Raw genomic sequence first — 15700 nt, 5'->3', positions numbered from 1 at the left:
GTAGCACCTCCTCAAGTCAGGCTTTTCTCTTATTCGGCATACCGCCCAGCCGATTTTGAGTTTTTGCTTCTCAAGCAGTCACCTTGCGTCCAGTGCTGGTAGGCTTATCACCGCTGTTTGCGTGCCTGCATACGCCGCTCTAACGCTTTTTATTGCGTCTTCACTAAATAGGTTAAGCTCGTTAACTTGCGTTCGTATTGCCTCACCTATGCCCTCTTGGGTTGTGATTTCATCCCAATCACGGATCTCCACTAACATCTCGTGGGTGAGGACCTTGATTTGCGCCTGGTCACCTAGCACCTTTGCCAATCTTCTTCTGGTATACTCCTTTATTGGCCATCTGCTCTCTTTTCAATCGGCGTTTTCGCCGAGTTCTTGCAGGGCATCATCTTTTTTAACCACCCTGAGAATGTCACTGTACGTCATTGTTCCAGCACGCGCAATGACAATCGCATCCGGCCTCGGGGGTGGTTTATTTGTCACTCTCTTCTTGGCTGGTTTGCGCTTGACACTCAGTTGCTGCCGTGCGTGTGCACATACCGTCCCCTTAGTATAACAATAGCCTATGTGCTCATAGGCTATTATTTTTTTATTGAATTTTTGGATTCTCCATTGTCGATTTTATATGTGGTCAAAATTTTGTCAAATTCTAGTTCCACAAAGTGGGTCAAAACGTTAATCAAAAAAATATAGTATAAATATGTATTAAATTATTTTCCTCAAAAATCATGTAAACGCATATACGCTATTTTTACATAAACTAAATTTTCTGTTTATGCAATAGAATAGTAATGTACACTCACATACTCTATTTTAACTTTTAGGAAAAAAATCAATTTTGTCATGACACAAACACCTAAAATGACGTATAATGATATACGTTGTTGTTCAACAAATATTTTCAATTTGTTCATTTGTATGAATCTATATTATATATATATTATATTCTCAGAACAATTAACATGTGTTTTAAAATTACAAAAAACAAAAGTAGCCTATGCAATGCTTACGTTGATTTATCATGCATGTAAATGCAATAGAAATAATTTGTGCAATTTAGGATTTCAGTTCGTTGTTGAAATTTCCTCGTTCATAATCATTTAGTCGTTCATTCGTTCCCAATCATTCATTTAATCATGGATTTGTCAAGCTCTGATGAGTATCTGCTATCTTAAATTGCAGGAAAGAATATTTAGGTATATTAATTGTCAACAGAATTTGCGACGGAATCAACAGGAGCCCTATGTGTGAAACTTGCTCCAAACTCTGTTGGATTATCTGTGGAACCAGTGGATTCAAATATATCGGAAAATGACGAAGAGGATGGAGAAGAGTTTTCAGCAGAATCGTCAGATTATTATATTCCAGAAACGGATGAAGAGGAGGATAATCTCGAGGGGAAAATTTAAAAATCTTCGGTAAAGCAATATGAAGTGCTCTGCGAAATCGCGGAAGAAAGCATTGATGAAAATGTAGAATTGACAGTAACACGAAAAAGAAAGGTGGGATATCTGTATTAGCCAAAAAAGAATCAAAGATAATTTGTTGACATGAGGGGTAAACACGGAATGCAAAGAAAAGTAGACGCGGAGATAGCAACTCTTATTAAAGAGCACATAGAGTAATTTCCAGCAGTAGAAAGCCACTATACTCGAGCAAAGTCCCAACGCCTTTATCTGAGCTCAGACCTAACAGATTAATTGCCACATTATTGCTTCATATGAATCGTTCATTGCATTTTAATTCAATAACGATTAAATATCTTCAAAGGGAACACACACAAATGGAAGCAGATTCCATGCATTCGGCTATAGAATGAGCTAAGAGAAATATTTGTGTATATTCACCAGAAGAATGGCCAACTATACTTAGACTGGCAAGACGAAAAAATCCGTACGCTGTAGAAAGGCTTAACTACAGTGATTATTGATCTCAAAACGGCGTTCTCAATATTGAACCATAACTTGAAGAAAAATGTCAACAATGAATCGGTAAATTGGCTTAAAATTAAGGTTCTCCAAGTAATAAAAAGTGAAAAGAGACAGTTGTTATACAAGGAACAGTGGAACGAAGACTTCAAAGTGATTGATATAGATAGCTCGAGAATGAAAAAGAAAGGAGTCACAAGTTTTACATTAACTCAGAAATATAAAAACGAACTACCAATTTCTGACACAAAATTGAAGGATCTCAAAGATTTATGCAAAAAAAATGTAATTCCTCCCGGATCACAGACATTTTTTTGAATTTACAAGGAGGGAATAATCGCGATTGTTTAGATGAACCAGACAGATTCGAAGAAGAGGACGAAGACGACAATAAATAAAGACCATGCTAATAATTTACGATCTTACTGTAATTAAAACATAATTTTATAGTAATAAAAATTCAAATTAAATTTACTTATTATTCTGGTGTATTTCTTGAATAAAATAGTGTATACCATACAAAATAAAATAGCGTATCAGAAACTTAATAGAAAACATTAAAAAATAAAATAGCCTATCTGATGTATTTGTAGTTTACACCTCTTTTTTGGTCACTAAAAGGATGATTATAATAATAAAAATTGGTCTGTTAACAAAATAGACCCATTTTTATACTGTCTTAAAAAAAAACGTCGAAAATAATAAATATTTACAGACATAACGAGATTTGAGTGAGAGCTACTTTCGACAAAAAGTTTGAAATTCATTTTCTCAAAACATCAAAAAATTTATAGGCTATTTTAATACTAAGGGGACGATACATTTGTAACACTATAAGAATTGAAGATGCAATTGAACTTTTGCACAAATATAACTATAATAATATATGTATATATATTAGAGGTCTGCATGAGTCCACTCACAGCATACGTAAAATTGAATGTATTCGAATGAATTCAGCTGATTGATTACGAAGCACACAATGAATTGAATGTGTATGAGTGACACACCACACTGTGTCTCATAACTAACGGCATTCAACGAAATGAGCGAGAATAAATAAGTGCGTAAAACGGAATGAAAACTTTGGCGAAGCTGAAGACATTCGCATGTATTCGAGTTGTGGCATAGATTTTGTGTGTATTCATTTCTTTAGCATCGCCCAAACGAAACACACGCAAAATGAACGGAGACAACGGAGCGAAAGCCGACACGGTATGTATTGTATTGTTGTTGTAGTTTAGTTTTTGTTTTGTTTTTACAAGTGTGTTATTTATGTGTATGCTATCTGTATTATGGTTAATAAATTGTTTTCTTTGTGATTAGACTAATAACTGTGAACTTGTGACCTGTCCATAAATGTTTCCTATGTGTTTTTTCAGATTTAATTCAGTTTTTTTTTGAAATATACATGTAGGTTTTAAAAGAAAATGATTCAGATGAAGTAAAGGAGAAACTTCAAAGTGGCATGTATACGATAATTGAAAAGAGAGGACGAAGCGAAGTTTGGCAGTTTTTTTCTAAGATAAAAAAGGAAAATGGAGAGGAGTTGGTGGACGTAGTAGCCTGTAAGATGTGTTTTACAGTTTTGAAATTTACAGGTAGTACGTCTAATTTAGTAAAACACAAGTGCTATGTAGTCAACAGCAGCAAGGCGCAGAAAACTTCGACAACTGTTGAAGTGAATTCAGAAGTGAAGCAGGAGGGCGTAGTTGTCGTAACCGAATGGGTGGTTAAGAATTGTCGTCCGTTAAAAATTATTGACGATTCGGGGCTTAAAAACTTCGCGTCGTTCCTAATTAAGGTTGGGGCAACTTTTGGACCCAACGTCGATGTAGAAAAATTGCTACCACATCCAACTACAGTGTCCCGGAACATAGGAACTCTTTACGAGTCACACTTTGGCCCAATTAAAAACGAAATACAAAAATATAAGGCGTTTGGATATGCTATCACTAGCGATATATGGACGGATAATTTTTTAAGAGCTTCGTATTTATCGTGTACTATCCACTATATAATGGATGGAGTTTTGGTGGATCGTTTAATGGCTATGAAGTCAATGAAGGAGGCGTCCTGCACAGGTATATTAAGTTAATCTACGAGTTTATAAAATAAATTCAATTAAGTTTTTTTTTATAACTAGGCTCAAATATTCGGACCAAAATAATGGAAACTTTGCAGAACTTCGGATGCGATCTCGAAGGGGACAAGCCTATTATTGTAACAGATCGAGGGTCAAACATGATAAAGGCTTTTCGTGATTTGGATAAAATTCACTGCGTGAACCATCTGCTGAACAACGCTGTGGAAAAAGCTATCGATGCTGTTCCTGACATGAGCTTCATTGTGTCCACTTGCACCAAGTTGGTGAAGTATTTCAAAAAATCAGGAATGAATTCCTCGTTGGGATTTTCCCTAAAAAGTTTTTGCCCCACTCGCTGGAATACAGTTTTCTACCTTTTAAAATCAGTAGAAATTAATTGGATCGAACTTGTAACAGTTCTAGAGGATAAAAACCAATTAGATAGAATAGAAGGCATAAATTTTAATCATTTAGGTGCAATAGTTAAGGTATTGGAACCTTTTGAAAATGTTTCGAAAAAACTGGAAGCAACTAAACGTCCAACCATACATCTAATTATTCCAAATATAAATAAGTTAAAGAAAAGTTGCCAGATCAATAACACTGACATTGAAATTATTCAGTTACTCAAATCCGCATTAAATAGCCAAATCTCAACAACAATAATACCAAACTTAACCAAATTTCATAACATAGCTCTGTACCTTTTCCCACCAACAAACAAATTGCTACAATTTTCAACTGCAGAAAAAGAGGATGTAGTCAATGATTGCAAAAATATAATGCAACATTTCTGCATAGAAAATGTTTGTAGCCCAACTCAAGCACCAATAGATAACGATGAGTTTGCTGACTTCATAGAAGTTCAAGTCGATTCAAATTACGACCAAATAGATCAAGAAATAGCATCATATTCCAATATAAGTGTTCCATATACTGTAGATTTTGATCCATTAGCTTGGTGGAATATGCACCAAAAATTTTTTCCGCTCCTTTATAAAACCAGTTGCAAAATATTCTGTATTCCAGCGAGCAGCGCGGCTTCTGAGAGGACATTTTCAGACGCAAGAAATCTCATTACCGAAAAACGATGTCTTATTGCAACTAATGCAGAAAACATTAACAAAATAAAGTTTTTGCACTCAAATATGTAAACTAAATACATGTATAAATATAGGCTTACAAACATAAATTTAATACATATATAAATATAGGCTTACATATGTAATACATATGTACATATTATTATACTATAATTAGATATAGGAAAAATAAATATAAGTATATATATATAAGTATGTAAAATACATTGACTTGCGTTTTTCTTTTATTTTTTTTTTTTTCTGTACGCTTTGTGTTCTACGCATTAATAAAAAATCTGTCTTGCATTCGAATACATTCAAAACCAACCCTCTAATTTTTACGCGTTCTCACTCATTCAATTCATTGCTTTTCGTTTGAGTTGAATGAGACATTGTACGACGCTAGCGTACTTACTCACTCAAATAAATTGCGCGTCGCATTCGAATTCACTCAACTCAATTTGCGCATTGTTCATTCGAACGTCGATTTTCTGCCATTCATGCAGATGTTTAATATATATTGTATGTACATACATATATTGATATACATATACATATATTCATCAATATACCAATATGCTCTTTGAATTCTTGTCTAAAATTAATTTCGACTCGAAAAATTTGTAAAAATTTTCATCAAATTTACTAAAACGCACACAACAACATGTGAGGTCGTTTTACAATGTATTTTGTTTAAATTTTTCTTTTAAAATTTCATACAGAAACCAAAAACTGTGCAGAGCCAATGTACAGAGAACGTTAAATATAGAGAATTCTCACGAGCTACGAATAGTGTGAGTTGTCAAAAATGAAGTGAAACCGCGAACACTATTTCACCTCGCTTAACTCGACAGCGGGGAAGTTCTTAACAGGGCTGATTACAGTGAATTATGTACAAGTACATTGGCTCTGCTCAGTTTTTGGTTTCTGTATGAAATCAAATTGACGAATGCCGACGGCATTTTGCAAGGCATTTGCTTGTGCATTTCTATGTTCGCTTGATAAACGAAAATTTATTCAATTTATATTTTCAAACAAATATAACCAAATAAAAAGACAACATTTAAAATCAAAATAACTTTAATGTTTGTTGTTTTAATTTTAAAAGACAAATTTAAACAAAATACATTATAAAACGACCTCACATTTTGTTGTGTGCGTTTTAGTGTAAATTTGATGAAAATGTTTACTAATTTTTCGAGTCGAATTTAATTTTAGACAAGAATTCAAAGAGCATATTGGTATATTGATGAATATATATGTATGTATATCAATATATGTTTATATACATATATTTTGTTAGTTATATTTGTGCAAAAGTTCAATTGCATCTTCAATTCTTATAGTGTTACAAATGTATCTGCACACCCACTGCAGCAACAATGACCTATCTCTCGACGCATTGCCTTATCATATTTATGTATGTACATTTGAATATGCATTTTTGTTCCTTTGCCAAACAAAATTTTTTTAAATTTACATATGTATATTACAGGGAATAATTCATATATGTATGCATTTTATAGATAGTACAAAACTTTGAAATTTAAAATAAATAAAAGAAAACTTCAAAGAAACGTATTTGCATACATATATGGGACAACTAAGTTCTATTGCATCTTTAATAAATATAGTGTTGCACGCATATGTATGCACTGAAGCAACATGACCTACCTCACGAGCATCATGCAATAATTAGGGTGTAAATCTTCGAATGATCGAATTCCTGCAAATGCTAAAACAACTTCTTCTGCATATGCATCGACGCATGTGCATGTGCGTATGTATATGCACACTTGATCCCTAACTATATCTATATATCAATCAATCGATCAAATCAAAAAATTCTGTATACAAAACGCTTCATTACACTTTCATTACCAGGCACACAGGAAGATGGCATATGCAAATATAAATATGTGAATTGAATTCAAGCAAAACAATGCTTATTAATATACACACATGCATGTACATACAACCACACACACAGGGCACTCACTTTATTCCTCAAAATGCGTATGTCGTTCAAAGCTAAAATTCTATGCCTAGCGACTACAAGAACAAAATGCAGTCTTAGGCGCAGGCGTAGCGGCCATCATTCTAGTTGACATAGCGCTGAATAGTCGCGGCGGCGCCGAACAGTTTCAACCATTGTACTGTGCAACAAAAACTCATCATCAAAAAATTCTTTGATAAATTCGAGCTCATAGTTCTAAGAGCAAGTACTTTCATTCATAAAACGAGCCGCCCATATGCCAATTTTCTCGACAATTCGAAAATAGTCAATATTGGAATATTTCGCGTAGAATTATTTGCCAATATTTGATAAATCTTCAATTTTTGTCAAGTCGAGTGCCCGCGGCTTCGTACATATGTATGCATCAATATATGTACGTAAACATGTGTATATGTACAATGCTGTGCCTATGAATATGCGCTGCGCCATGAGTGCGCGCTGGATTTCTTGCGAAGTTTTACCGTTTTATCTTGAGCTGTGGCTGGTGAGCACACATACACACAGCATATACATATGCGCAAATGTATATAAATTCACAAATTTACATTTGCATATGCCATCTTCCTGTGCGCCTAGTAATGAAGCGTTTTCTATAGAGGATTTTGATTCAACAAAGTTTTACAGACACCAGACAGACAGGCATTACATATTTATATAATTTTGGATGATTTGGAAAAATTCAAATATATAGGTCATATTAAAAAGCTACCTAACATTCTTTGCTTCTAATCACCAACAAATTCTTATCGACTGCTGTTAAATTTACATAACTCAGCCCCTCACTGTTAATTTTTGTTGAAAAATGTGTCTATGGTGAAATTGTCTTCGCGAGACGAGTACCCCTCGAAATTCCATACGTTCCTGTCATTGAGACTTCTCTATACATTAACGTTCTCTGCAATGTACTTGTACATAATTCGCTGTAATCAGCTGTGTTAAGCAGTTCCCCGCTGTCGAGTTGAGCGATGTGAAAAAGTGTTCGCGGTTTCACTTCATTTTTGACAATTCCACTATTCGTAGCTCGTGAGAATTCTCTTTCATTAACATTCTCTGGAAATACTACATAAAATCTTTTATATCAATTGACTTATGAATAGAAGAGTTAACTTAGGGTAAGCCAACACCACTCAAGTCACCCGTGATACGACCACCCACCATTAGTCACTTCTTGTAGTGCATGTGGGCACTATAAGAATTTAACATTTGTAGTCAATCTTTGATTCTAATCAAATAAAAGCGGATGCTGTCACCTATATAGACCCCGACTCAAAAAAATAAAACTCGCGTTATTAAATACATATTTTTACAAAACGCGAATGTTTTCTAACCAATTGTGGCAATACCCTGGGAATGAGATACTATACAAAAACATGAATTCGCCTTAGCGCGACAGATGGTGATACAAATCTAGAAATTACGTTAGTTAAGCCCATGTATATATCCAGAGGTGCATGCGCATAAGGTATATAGTATTAAGTTAACGAATAGTGAAGCGACTAAATGCTATAAATACAGCAAGGCAGTGTGTTGGCATTAATATGTGAATTTTATTTAACAATCCAGTTATCAAACTCAAAGGAATTATTGTGAGACGTTTTCATTAGGATAAAAACGTAACCAATTCGTAACAATTGGTGTGAAAAGAGCGATTGTTGAAAAATGTCCCATAAAACAATATGTTAAAAATAAAAATGACAAAACTGAGTGAACTAAAGATTCAACTCCTGGGAACAAAGAAGAGTTTCAATCACAGATAAGCAAAGATATGGAGGCAAAGGACGCCGGTGTACACGAATATGTGTTCCAGCTGGAAACTGAGGAGTCATCGACCAACAGTTCGAATACAAAGTGTTAAAACTGCGGTAAGACGTGACATATTGCATGCAATTACAGTATGCCACGCAGCCAACCGAGAGCGATCTCAGGTGGAAGAAAGCGAAAAGCTGAAACTGCCAATGACGCTCTCGATACACAGCAGCCGTTTAACTAAAATGAACTACCTCTAAGGGCCTAGAACTGGTTCCCAAATCTAAATGCTCCACAATCTCCGTCAGCGAAATTGGACGGAAAAGCAACAACTTGGGAAGAGGAACTGTAAATGGTCGAGTGCTTACTCTGAGCACAGCTGCAATGAACTCGATCATTCGGTCACACTCGGTAAACGATGATGTGGAGCCATTGGTTGGCTATAAACTTCAGACAACCACAGGAGAGAGAGCTGCGATTTCCGGAAGAGTAGTTTGCAAGATTTGTGTTTTTTTTAGTAGAGGAAGAACCAGATAAACAATACAAATAATAAAACTCAAATCAAAAATAACGCAAACAACAACAACAAAAAGGCCAGTAAAAGCTAGCCCGCTGGATAGTAACGGACAGCAGACAAGCCATTCGGACGTCCTCAAAAGCATCCGTTTGGCAGTGCTGTCCACGAACTATCCAGCGGAGACACTAGGGCAGGTAGACTTAACTGTGCTTCAGGAGGCCATAATGGATGAGGTATTCAAAGAATGGACTCATCCGCTGACCGTTTGTGGGGTTAATTTAAGGCTGGGTCTACTACTGGTAGATTGCAAAAATGAAAAGACCCCGGAGTGGTTAGCAGACGTGGCAGCCAAGCTCGCGGCATGGAAAGGTAGGCAGCTTGACACCAAATAGGGAATGATGCCCTGCACAATATTACGGTGTACTTTCAGAGCGGCGAAGACAGGCCTGCGGAATATGCAGTAGGGCTACTGAAAGCTCAGAACGGCGATTTGAAAACCGAAGCGTGGCGCATTCTGAGCAGCAGCGTAAAAGGGGCAGCGCCCAGGCTTAACCTAAACATTGACGAGACTCGTACGTAACCGCAAAAAAGATGGGCTACCGGCTGAATTACCATTTCAGCTGTGACACCATAAAATCATGGAAACAAAAGACTGTCAGGGATAAGGAAGCAAAGCCGAAACAAATGCTTACCGACGAGGGTAGCGACCCGTTAGTCAAAACGATCCCTTCGTCTACTATACCAACTATGGTAGAAGTCCCTCCTTATGGGAAACCCAGGCAAGTCACTTGGACAACAAAATCTACGTAAGTTACTGAACTAGTCCAATCTAGGCCAGTTACTGGGAAGGCCTACATCCCCACCACACAAAAAATCCTGGACGGGTTGGTCCTAGGTAAGCTTGAGCTGGACAAAAAGGGCGAGAGCGAGCTGAGGCGCTCAGACGAGGAAGAGCCAGAGCGGCAACAGCCGTCTTGGCACGACGGTCTGCCTCAGGAGATCTGGGCATAGTACTGGCTCAAGAGCCATGGGCATACAGAGGCCAGGTTAGGGGTCTTAGCAACAGCAACAATATGGTAATTTGGAATCTCTCGGAAGAGAGACCTAGAGCATGCGTGGTGTTAAATATAACCATTAATTATTTTTCCATTAAAACGTTTTTGAGCCGGGATCTGGTTACGATCCAGGCACAATTGCTGGTGGACGGGTCCCGCAAAGACACTGACATCAGCATATCTTGCGATGGATAACAGCACCGTTTCCCCAGATGAGGTGCGGAGTCTGGTAAGCTACTGTAATAGAAGAAAGCTACCACTCCTGTTAAGATGTGACGAAAATGCACACAACGAGATATAGGAGAGCACCGACTGCAACAGAAGAGGTGAGTCTCTACTTGAATTTATTATCAGCAATGATTTATATATACCAAATGTTGGGTGTGCAGGTAGACAATAGGTGTCGGGTTGGAAAGTTTTTTTCGAGCATTTAGTAAGGAAATTAAGAAAGCGAAGAGGGGTGGACTTAGAAAATTCTGCGAGTAAATCACCTCAATGGCTAAGGAGAGTATACAGCAAATTAACTATTAAAAAGACAGGTGGCAAATATACATGCAATGAATATACACTAGTTGGTGATAATGTGAGCCAGTTTGTACTAAAAGCAATGAAGATTAGTGATAATGAAATCATATCAAACATAACACCGTATAACACCTCTCCATCAAAACCAACACGCGTACAGAGCAGAAAGATCTACGGATACTGCGCTGTATCAGCTATGTACGGAGATACAAAGTGGCTTTGACTGTGAGGAAACCATTTTCTGTGCCTTTCCCGATATCGATGGAACTTTCGACAATACCTCTCACTTAGGGGTATGTCGCACACGTGTAGGGACCCATCTGCAGATGGATAGAGTCCCTGCTATAGACAAGGATAGCTGAAACCGCAACGGCGGACAGTACTATCCAGCTTTAAAGAGGTAAGGGTTGTCCGCAGTCTTATCACCCCTCCTGTGGAGCCTGGTGATCCCCTCCCGCTATCAGGGATGACGCTGTAATTAAATCGAGAGGCAGGTTCGAGCACACCTTTTGCGATATACTGTTATGATATAGACTCGTCCAAAACAGCCTCATCCCTTTAACCAGGAAACGAGCCTTACCAGGAATGAAAGATATTGATTTGGTTAGCGAAGTTAAATACCTTGGCCTTGTCCTGGATGCCAAGATTAACTGGAAAAGCAAGAAAGCAAAGGCGTTGAAATTTACGGACCCAGAATCAAACACTCTGTGCCGATGGGCAGTCTTCCCAGCATCATCCAAGCAGAGATGTATGTTATGTGCAGAGATAAACTTAGACAGAAATGTCAAGAACGAGCGAATTGCCATTCTGAGTGACAGTCAGGCGGCACTCATGGCCCTATCGTCCTGTGAGATCAAATCCTCGCTGGTCCTTGAGTATATCGAGAACCTTAATCTACTAGGAACGCTCAATTGCATCCGGCTTATTTGGGTCCCAGGACACAGGGTTTTAACCTGGAACGAAATAGCGCACGCATTGGTGAGAAGCTGCGGCCTCGCCATTAAAAGCAGCCCAGCTTTTCCTTGGTATGGAACAACCCACCAGCAAAGAGAAGCATAGGAGTGAAAAGCTAAGGAGGTTTGCTGGCATCAAACTTTGGGATTTCGCCAGGCGAAATCCTTACTGGAAAGGTACAACGAAAGAGGTTTAAAAAACTAATAACCCTCCCCAGGGATAAACTGAGAGTGCTCACAGGCATTCTCACAGGCCCCTGCAGACTGCGAAGTCATCTGCACATGATCTCGATTTTGTTTACGGATTCTTGTTTGTTCTGCGACCAATCTCAGGAGACTTCAATTCCTCTTCTCCTAGAATGCAGAGCTATAGCGCGAAGAAGGTTGACACATCTTGACCGATTGTAGCCAGAGGAAGGGCACATACACATACGCTCAATCCAACCCCAGCTCTACCCTGAGTTTAATAAGGGAACTGGGTTTCGATGAGGTACTGTGATGAGTAGAGAGCACAAAATACCATGAGGTCTAAGTACAAACCTCTTATGAAATCGATTCTAATCTAGCCAAGCTCCTCCTCCTATTTGTGACAAGCGACTTGAGGATCTTCCACAAATGGAGGGACTCCATGAATCTTTAACATATGAGGAGCTTTTTCATGACAGAAATACACTCGGAGGTTTACCATTGCCTGCCGAGGGGCGACCGATATAGAAAAAAACTCTTCTTCATTTCATGCACGAAGATTCAAACCTACGCACTCGGAATGGTAGTGAATCCCCAATATAAAAATATTCAAAATAAATAATATGTTCCAAAACGTCAACAGGATTGCAATACATAACTTTAGAAAGTATCAGTATTTTACTCATGCAATATATACATACGGTATTCCTACAGTATTGATGCGTTACTTTTACATGGCATACATACGTTTAGAAAATGCCATACTTATATACTCTTGCTCAGTGTCTGGGCGAAAACAAATCGACACGGCACCTGCTCACTGCGTCGCACAGCGCTTTCTGAGAAACAAACTCAAAAATTTTGTTATCCCAAACATAGACGTATTTGGAATTGTTGGAATGCTTCAAAAATAAAACTGTTTTCTATGAATTTGCAGTATTGTGCGTCATTTTGTGTATACGAACAAAGACATCGTTGTTCACCTCTACAACTCGTCGCCATTTCTCTTTTTTGTCCTACTTTATACTTCACTTTTGTCAAAGCTCGCAAAAATTATTCGCACAATATAGTTGAGCGAAAATGGGGTGCAAGTACGCAAAATGCAAGTTTTATTAATTACTCTGTAATGCAGTGTTTCATGTGCTATTATTGGTTTAACATATCTAAACTATATTTCAGTGTAACATTACACTTTGGAAGCCAGCCAGACTTAAATTAAAAAAAGAACTTTCCCTCTTTCAGCGTATTACTCTTATTGTTTTTTACTAATTTATATAAAATAAAAGCATCATTAATCGCAAACTTTCAATCAGTATTTATATTTGGGCTGTAAAATTTAGATTTTATGGATATACATAAGTTGAATTAAAAACTGTTTTAATTATACAGATAAAATATATATTATTGTTGTTGTTGTAGCAGCTTACATAATCCTGTCATTTAACGGTAGGTCCGGGAAACTTGCTGTTTCGATAAGTTGGGTCCAGAAGGGTGTAAGATGAGTGGGTTTCATGCGGCATGTGAAATGGTGGTTAGTGTCGTGTGTCGTGCGGGCTGCCTCTAGGAGCTGGAAATATGTTTACAATTCAATTCTGGATAGGTAGGAGTTTAACCTGCTACAGAATCTAGAACGTAATTGTGCCAAGGTTAAGCGGGTACCTCAAAGTATCTGAAGCTCTTTTCTGCTATGGGTGGTGGTTGGACTCCGATTACGGCATTGTGGGATCGGGAGTTTAAGAAGATGGTAAGCGTCTGCCGATCAATGTAGTTAAAATTCTGTATAAACACTGGCCGGTCCAGTAGTTGTCGATCTGTGTTGCCCTGGACCTCGTCGACGTAATTGAAGAGGTGTCTTCTGACGTGCCTGGGAGACGGCTCTGGTTCAAGCAGGAGTCTACGTGGGTGAAACCTGAGGCAGCACTCTAGCAGAAAGTGTTTGCTAAGCAGATTGTTGTGCTCCTTCACAAAAAGCATCTGTGCCTCGTTATGTACATAGGTATTGTAGTGGGGGCATCAGGAGGCTTCCCGTCGCTTTCCGAATAGCAGTGTTTTCAGGCGACCAGGCAGGTACAGTAATGTTGAAAACCGACCGGCTTATTGCCTTAAATGTCGATAGCAACATTTCTTTGTCTTTGCCCAAGTGCTGCCGGCAAGCGATTTGAGGACCTTGTTGCGATTTTGAACTTTTCTGGAAATAACGGTTGTATGCGCTGAGAAAGAGAAAAAACTTTCGAAGGTAACTCCCAAGATTTTGGGGTTGTTATTAGTCACAATTTGAGTGTCGTCCAGGTGCTGAAGAAAGTCGCCGTGGACTTCGTGGGGGAAAATTGTAGGTTCCTCGCAGTGAAGAAGCGATAAAGGCAGGCGAGGTAGTCGTTTACCTTGGTGCACAGACCATCAGTGTCATTGCCCGACGCCATTATCATGCAGTCGTTGGCGTAGGAGACCAGGGAGACTCCCTCTAATGGCTGTGGGAGTTTCGAGATATAGAAGTAAAAAAGCAAGATATAGTATTTAAAATATCATCTAGTAGCGTGGCATGGCTGACTGTGTCGAAAGCCGATGGAGCTGAAGCCGCAGTCGCTTCGCTTCCAACGTTTAGGCGGAACAGGTTCCAAATCTTTAACTTAACTTTTGGAAACCAGATCGGTACTTTCGTTGAAGTCAAACGAAAATGAGTGTTCTGCATCTATTTCAGCAATGTCTGATGTTGTCCTCAAAAAAATGTAAGTGTTAACACAATGGAGTGTCATATTATCATAGGTACATTTACTTACTTTATGTGTGCAACAGCTCTTTTGAAAAAGGACAGAATGTCAAGGTACACCCAGTCCTTCCTGAACGAAGCAGCACTTCCACTTGGCTTGTGTTGCAACTCCAACTCAATCGCAAAGCGGTCACATAAGGATTTCCATAGTTTGCGGCAGTCAGCCTCTTCAAATGGGAAATGTGTATACGTAAGTGGTTATATATTCAGTCATAGTACCTAGGTGCATTATGGTTTTTGATACTTCCCAGATTCTTCAACAACAGCGGACACATCGTGCCAAGCCTTGTCTGTTTTGTTCTAAATTATCTCTCTAATCTACCTAAAATTCCGAAAAGAAACACAACCAAATCGAAGTACATGAACAAAACGGGTGTTCAATTCCTAATGTCTCTTAAGTTTACAACTGCTGAGACCAACTACCACCAATTTTTTTTTCGTCTGTTTGGGTATAATGAAGCTCCATTGCAGCTAGAAGACATTGAAATCATCCTTTCGATAAACTTTGATAAGAAAACAAAAAATATTTAGTATTAACGTATATAGAACATATTAAAATTCAAAATTTAAATACCAAAGGTTAACATTCTGTCCTTCCATAGGGCAGACATTCGCAGAGGAAATGGAAGTTCGAGACGCGACAAACGACGTCTTTGCTCGTGCACACAAAAAGAATTCGACACGAAGTACATACAAGCGAATGCGTCGATTTGTCTTTGCCTAAGCACTGAGCGAGCGTACGGTAAACGTATATACATTTGTATGTACGCACTAATGTATCACATTTGATACTATGGCAAAATTTTGATTTGCCTATTTTTGGATTTTGTAGGATTTT

Source organism: Anastrepha ludens, chromosome X (assembly GCF_028408465.1).
Source record: "Anastrepha ludens isolate Willacy chromosome X, idAnaLude1.1, whole genome shotgun sequence".
Classification (NCBI taxonomy): Eukaryota; Metazoa; Arthropoda; class Insecta; order Diptera; family Tephritidae; genus Anastrepha; species Anastrepha ludens.
The sequence above is the reverse complement of the archived record's forward strand: the minus strand, read 5'-3'. Positions refer to the sequence as shown.